General features: G+C 36.6%; 1 pseudogene; it reads right to left on the reverse strand.

Moving 5' to 3' along the window:
* LOC111377176 overlaps positions 1–7,535 on the reverse strand; it is a 20,604-nt pseudogene that overhangs the window by 4,523 nt on the left and 8,546 nt on the right.

The raw sequence follows: 7,535 nt of genomic DNA on the forward strand, positions 1-7,535 counted from the left end.
GGAATAGGATAGATTCAAACACCTTTTCCCACAATGGCAGAGAAAAGTGCTGGCCATAGTTGCGTAAGGTATCAAAGAGCACTTGTAGGGCACTCTTCCTGATTTCAGGCCTTGGGTCGAAGCTAAGTTCAGATAAACCTTGCGAGAAAAGAGGGAGAGAGCACATTAGTTCATTCAACTGGTTACATTTTTATCCCAAGAAGTTAAAGAAGAGAAATTATCAGGATAAAATGAATATCAATTTTTACGACAGCAATCACCATAGACCATGGACAACAAGATGCGTTTACTTACCAGCCAACAAAGGAAACCAAAAATACAGATGATCCACCTTATTTATGGACTCCCCGTTGCCAAATTTTTTATCTTTGCCTTCACGAGGTGATGATGCAGAGACCTTTCCAAAAGTTTCCTTTCCTAGATCTCCTTCAGCAAGTTTTGCCGCACAGAAACGAAGGAAACCAATGGCATTAAGACTAATGTCTTTGCTGAATCTACTATTAGTGAATGCAATCAGACAGTTTACAGAGTCTGTGAAAGTGGTGGTCTCAGTTTCAGTTATATATGGAAAATAATCTCGCACAATCTTCTCCATTATTTCAAAAGCCAGCATCACAATGTTTTTATGATCATCATAAGCAGCTGTGGTAAAAACCTACATATTTTCAGATAATTAGATGAGAAATCATAAAGAAATTAGTGAATATAAAATATCCGAATATGGTTTGCAAATACAAAAGCAATTTTATTCGACAAAGATGACCCAATGATATATGGAGTCGAGTTAAATACCATAAACATGCTCTTCCATCCTGATTTCACATTGTTAACACGAGATAACACCATCTGAGAAACGCATCTGATAATCAACTCTCTGATTTCAACAGCACTGCTCTTGCGCATGACAATTACAAAAGGCTTCATAAATTCATTTTGAAAATTATAATTGGCCAACTCTTCACGCTCCAAGAATTTCATTGATAGCTGACGTAAAGAGTCCATTGCAAAAATCGCAATCGAAAGGTTCTCTGAACAGCCAATGGTCACAAAAAAATCAGAGAGCACTATCCAAATTTTTGACCAAACAAGCCTAATACGGTTCATGTTATAGTGCCTGTTCACAAGGAAAGAGATTAAAATATCACACACCGAACTAAGCATATCACTCAAGGCTATTTGAACCTCATTGGACCCGTGTTCACAACTTATCAACCGTGAAAGCAAGGGAAAGAAGGAAGGCAGGTTCTTCACAAATGATGAATCTTCTAAGCTACACATAGCTTCAAGAGTTGCAACAATAAGAGGCCAATAACAGGAAAAGTAGAAGGCCAAAGGAGCATAATACATACGCAATCTCAACTATCTTTGTAAGACTGAAAATCCTTGGATCGGATGTAGATCGCAGTTCTTCAATAGAGACCTTGCAAAGAGCCTTGACAAAATCAACTATAGCCTCACTGTTCAGGTTTTGACTCCTTCAATGTAGGACTGTAAGATCTCCTGGCAGAGGTTCACAAGGTAAGACTCCACTTCTGACTCCTTGCTACCAAGAGGCCTATTGACTACAAGATTCTGCAAAAATATAAGGCAAATTTGATAAGACTCTTTCTCAAGTCGAAGTAGTGGAGGATCCTGCATTTGAGTAATTGATCCAAGTTCTTGCAGCTTTGAACGTAATGCTGCATCACTGTTTATCTTGTGAGCATGAAGTGCCACGGTATGGACGGCATCAAAGAAGATAACAATGCAAAGAAAGTGGCATCAGGAGGAGAACCCTCGCCCAAGAGATGCAAATGCTCAAACCGAGAAACACATGTTAAAATATGCTCCCAAGCTTCCTGTAAGTAATTCCCATCCTCATCTGCTATTGTAACTATTGCCTGTTAAAGAAAGGTAAGTGCTGATGAGAGTTGTTCAGGAGTTAATATTAGTTTTTTTGGACATTTCTTTTAGTTAGAAATAAGACGTTACTTTTTGTCAAACACTCAAATTTTAATATCCAGATAGTTTCAATTCCAATCTAATAGAGATATGTTAAAACATATATTATGTATCTTAAGAACATGCTCAAGAAAAAACATGGGTAACTTATCTACACTAATGAAATGTAAATGCAAAGATCACATCCATAAATTAAAATTCTCCAAAGGACCTCCTTGCACGAGGCGCATATTCAAGTAGGAGAGGATGATCGGTGCAGGTGGAAGTTGGCATCGGATGGTATTTTTTCAGTTCGCAATTATTTTAGATCATATTGGGACCGGCGGAGAGTCAATTTCCTTGGAAGATGGTGTGACAACGTAAACTGCCTCCATAGGTGACTTTATTATTGTGGATGGTTCTGAGGGGGCAGATGTTAATGGTGGATAATCTTCAAAGAAAAGGTATTTATGTTACCGAATGGAGTTATGCGTGAGAGAGATGGGAAAACGATTGACCATTTGTTCATCCATTGTAATGGTGTTCAGTGGTTGTGGAATGATATTCTAGCTTCCCAATATTTGGATTAGGTATTGCCTAGGCGCATAGAAGACGTGTTGTAGGTATGGAGGAAAAAATTTCGAGATAAAGATAGTAGGCTTACGTGGAATCTCATTCCGAGATGCATTGTATAGTGTGTATGGGTAGAAAGAAATAGCCGCTGTTTCGAAAACCAAACAAGAACAACATAGCAAATTAGAGAATTGTTTTATATCACTTTGTATACTTGGTTTAATGCTGCGGCCACTAATCACATGGAAGGGTTGTCAAATTTTATGTCGTTTCTTTCTTGCTTAAATTGGTAATACACCTCCCATGTATTATCCATTCATTAATAAAATTATTTGATTACTTATCCAAAAAAAAAAAAAAAATCTCCAAAGGACCAATTAACAGAAAGCTAACTGCACCATCAAATCACAACCTATCTAATCCAGCATTCAGTTCAAAAAGGTTGCATGTATATGTGGTTCTAATGCAAATACATATACAGTTGGAATGAAATGTGTACATATTAAGTGAAAAAAGAGCATGCATATACTGACACCGCACATTCAATCACAAATAGAAGTACAGAGAGTAACATGTAGAAGAACACGGTGACAATTATCACGAAACCTCGTCAAAAAAATGCAAACACACAAGCACACCAAAAGAAAAAAAAAATTACACAGTGGGGGCAGTCACCAGTTTCGTGATGGTGAATGAGAGGAATTGATGGAATATCAAAAGAGATATTTAATTTAGTTTTCAATTATGGAGCTTATTTTAGCAATCATAATTAGGGTATCTCCCCCTCTTCCTCTCTTTTCTCCCTCCTCTCTTCTTCTCCCCACTTTTCCCTTCTCCTATAATTGTTTGATTGTATTCTTCATCAATTTGATATCAGAGCTCAAGGCCATTTTCTTTAGCCAACAAAATTTGTAGAATTTGATCCCCCTCAACTTGTCCTTTCCACCTCTCCATCCATCAACATACCCTCGCGTCAAAACCATAACCAAACTCATTAATCCAAAATGCACAGTCCATTTTTGCAATTAACACACACCAAAACAATGGCAGCAGTATAAAGGTTCAATTCAGTGATATCTGCACTTCTTAGTTTATTGTTAGGCATAAAAATAAATAAATAAATTAGAAGAAGAAGAGCTGTGAGTGCTAGAATTGTTCACCGGGATAGCATTAGCTGAGTTGATTTTCTATTATTTCCCTTATGATAGTGCCTTTCTTTCTGCAGGCTAGTCTATTGTGCTAATGCACTGGGCTCCTCGTGTGGATTTTATGGTAGTTTTTGCAACTTTTTGAAGTTCATTGTCACTACTTGGTTAAAAGAATATTGTCCCCGTGATTATATCAGATGCTTGGGAATGTTTTTCAGATCCAATTGTCGGCGTATGATCAATATTGTTATTTGGTCAGGAAGAAAGATAATCCTCGGTTTTTCCAAACATTGATGCTACTTACAAAGGCTGAGACAACACATATATATTGGTTGCATGATATGAAGATAATCATGCTCGCCCGACAAAAACAATCTAAAGAAATTAATTCTACTAAAGGTAAAGATTGAAATCCTTTCCACCCGTCCCACAATCACTAAAAACGTATGTAACATCATTATCAACAGCAGCAGCAGTGAGAATGTTGTTTTCAAAGCACTGGTGAAGGCACTAAAGTTAAAGACGGAAAGACGCCCAACTCCTTACAAAATTGCAAGGATTAAGAAAGCTCCAGAAGTTCATGTGATACAGGCTTGCAAAGTTCCTTTGCCTAAAAGGAAGTACTACAAGGATGAGGTTATATATGATGTGATTGATATGGATGCATGCTATCTCTAGTTGGGAAGATCGTGGCTATTTGTCGTTGACAACATTTACAAAGATTGAGAGAAAACTAACATATTTTGGTGGTAAGATAGAAAATAATCTTGTTACCTCGACAAAACCAATGTGAAAATATTAATGCTACTAAAAGTGGAGGAAAACTCTTCACTAGAGTCCCCGGGGCCTAAATTTCTTGATTAATTGTAGGACAATTTTATTCTAAACAGAATTTAGAACAAGGTTTTATTTCTTTTTCTTCTTTCTTGTTTAGAATATGATTTCTTCTTTCTTGTTTATAATGGAATTTTTCTTTAAACTTTTTTCATCTACCTCTTTTAGGATTTTAATTATTTTATTCACAAGAATTAGGAAATTAAACCTACTTTACGGGTTATGGGTGAGCTACGAGCAAGCTTGCTACCACTCCTTCAGAATCCAGCACTGTCTATTTAAACAAAGCTTTGTACACTTTTTCAATCATCAAATGATTACAATCAAATTATTCTTTACAATTTTCCGACTTTTTTCAACTTTCTTCTTATTTCAAGAATTTTATTTTCATTTCCTCACCACATTCCCTCATATAAATGAAGAAAACAACTTTACTAACAAAACAGGGCTTGTGTGAGACGGATTGCATTATGAAAAGTAAGCACCGACCTTGATTGCATCAATGTTTTTTTGTTTAATATCAGCAGGTGAGTGGAGGGAAGTAAATTTTGCTAGCGAGGTCAAAAAAGCATCTCTGTGAGTTTTCATCGACACTCCTGCGGTAACATGGATTGCACAACGAAAGCCTTCCAAACATAGAGCTATAACAATCTCATCATCACTTTGGTCAAGAGGAACACTAAAAGCAGCCAACATCGGAGCCCAACATACCTCAATCATGAATCTAAGAATTACCACATCTGTTGCAGCATAATAAACTGACCTATAATTCACCAATTCAAGCTGACATTAGAAGGAAATCTAGAGGAGCACAGCAAGAATCATCATATATCAACAGTACACATAATGAAGCCTACCATTTTTGTAAAAAGTTGTCTTTTGGAGAATTTGTAGTTAAAAAGTAGGAACAAAATTATGGGTCTACGTGCAAAATTATTTTATTGGAAGAATGTGATTGAAAATGAAATGGGGAAAAATGAGTTTTAGAAAATAAGGGCGAAACACGGACCAAATATTATTTCATCATTCTTAAGCCTCAATTTTCCTGCTTTGTTTTGCCTTTTGCAAAGTGGGTCTGTGTGTCGGAATGACAGCATAAATCTTTTTTATACAAGCTCAGCATCTAAACTGAGGTAATTGTATGCATATTTTACTACGTCTAAAAATGTTACTTATAATATAATCTTTTATTGATCAAACTTGGAAAAATAAATAAGTTCCAGTAAAATAGGAGTTACTTTTGAAAAAAGCAACTCTTTATAAAACTAGAGTTATCCAAAACATATTGGCGACAAAAAGTTATTTCAAAGTTACTTTTCCTTTTTTTTTCTATAGTGCAGCCAAATATACTCTAACTAAAGACCAGCATAAAATATATAAAGCAAGTACTAGTAATCTGCAGCAGATAAGTCCATACACTACCATGAGCAATGCTACATGTAGAAGAATCATAGTTGATCTTACTCAGTTTTGCGGGCTTTTTCTTTAAACTGTTCTTGCATATGTCTCATGAGATCGTCACTTGTCTCCACATTTTCTTCCCCTCGCTTACGGATCACAATATTCAGTATGCTATCTAACCCTAAAATTCTGTTTGAGTTCATTGACTGCTTCTGTTGGATGGTGAAATCATCTTCTTTCATTTTAATCTCATTTCGTGATATTCGCTCAAACAATGATCTCAAATACTCCTCTGGTAGATCTTTTCCGTCATCAATTTCACGATTGTTCCTTATAAATTCCTCAGCTGACATCTTCACAATTGACGAACATTATAAGAAATTTAAAATGAATCAAATTTATGCAAATTTATGTCCCATAAACCCCATCATTTAGAATAAAACTTCATAACTATACCTTGTTCTTGACCATAGGGTTATGAGCATCTGTGTTCAGCAGTATAACTGCGAAGGCAAGCACATAAGCTGTATTGGCACTTGCAAAGACCTTTGGATTGCATTTGCAGTATCGCTCGGCAAACTTTTCCATGATGCGGTCAATCTTCTGAGCCTCACCAGGCAGCCTAAATCCCTGTAGAAAGACTCTGATAGCCTCATCGAACTCCATTTCATGGAACTCAAAGGAATCTACATATGCATGCATCACTCCCAGTGATAAATCTTCCCTTTCACCCAAGTAATCGCCAATCAGAGTTTTATTCAGACCAGATGCGTTTTTAAGGAAAGCTGCTATCTCTTCTGGCGATTCGCCCACTTTATTTGCATTAATCAGGAACTCAATACCTTTCTTAGGTTTACGGTTAAAGAGAGAGATGCCTTCCTGCCGTGAATATCATATTAGATTCTTTCGGTCATCAGCTGAAAAGTTGTCACAAGACTGAACTGGCACATTATAATGGACAAATTATTTTAAAGTTCACCTGAAGTTCAAGCTTGTAAGCACAACGCTGTCCAATTGTTGAAACGTCAGAAACTTCACTGGAGGCTTCGGACTGAGTGTCTGATGCTTCTGTTGGCTCGTCTCCAGGTATACTTCCAGGTTCAGTATTATTGCCTGCATCCTTGTATTTCTTTGTAGAATGAGGATCTGGAATTCGCAATTGTTTATCCATCCAGTCACCCATGGACTTCAATGTAGCAACCAAGCATTTCATAGATTCTAGCTTCATGGTAGCATCTTGAGGCAGCTGTAGTGAAGTTGCGACACCAGGTGGGACACCTTGAGCAGTTTTAAGAAGTCCATTAACCATCCTGTAAGGAATATCATGAGTAAATGGAGAAAGGCAATGGAGACTCAAGATTACGCTGAACTAAGGGAACTATTCAAAGATTCATCTGAATGCACATCCTTTGGGAACTGGTTGATTTAGGAATCCAAGGAATTTAATTTCCTTCAACTCCAAACTTGCATATAATAATTTGACAGATTAATCTACTTCGTAAATCAGTGTCTTAGTTTGTAGGGTAGAAAATTAATAGGATTCTTCCTGGATTCGGTGTAGAATGAGTTGCATAATCTCTGTGAATAAGTACTGCATAAATACTGTAATTTTCTCACTAATTGAACAAATGCCTATTAGCTTACATGGGTTTTACCAGA

Source organism: Olea europaea, chromosome 3 (assembly GCF_002742605.1).
Source record: "Olea europaea var. sylvestris chromosome 3, O_europaea_v1, whole genome shotgun sequence".
In the NCBI taxonomy this organism is placed as follows: Eukaryota; Viridiplantae; Streptophyta; class Magnoliopsida; order Lamiales; family Oleaceae; genus Olea; species Olea europaea.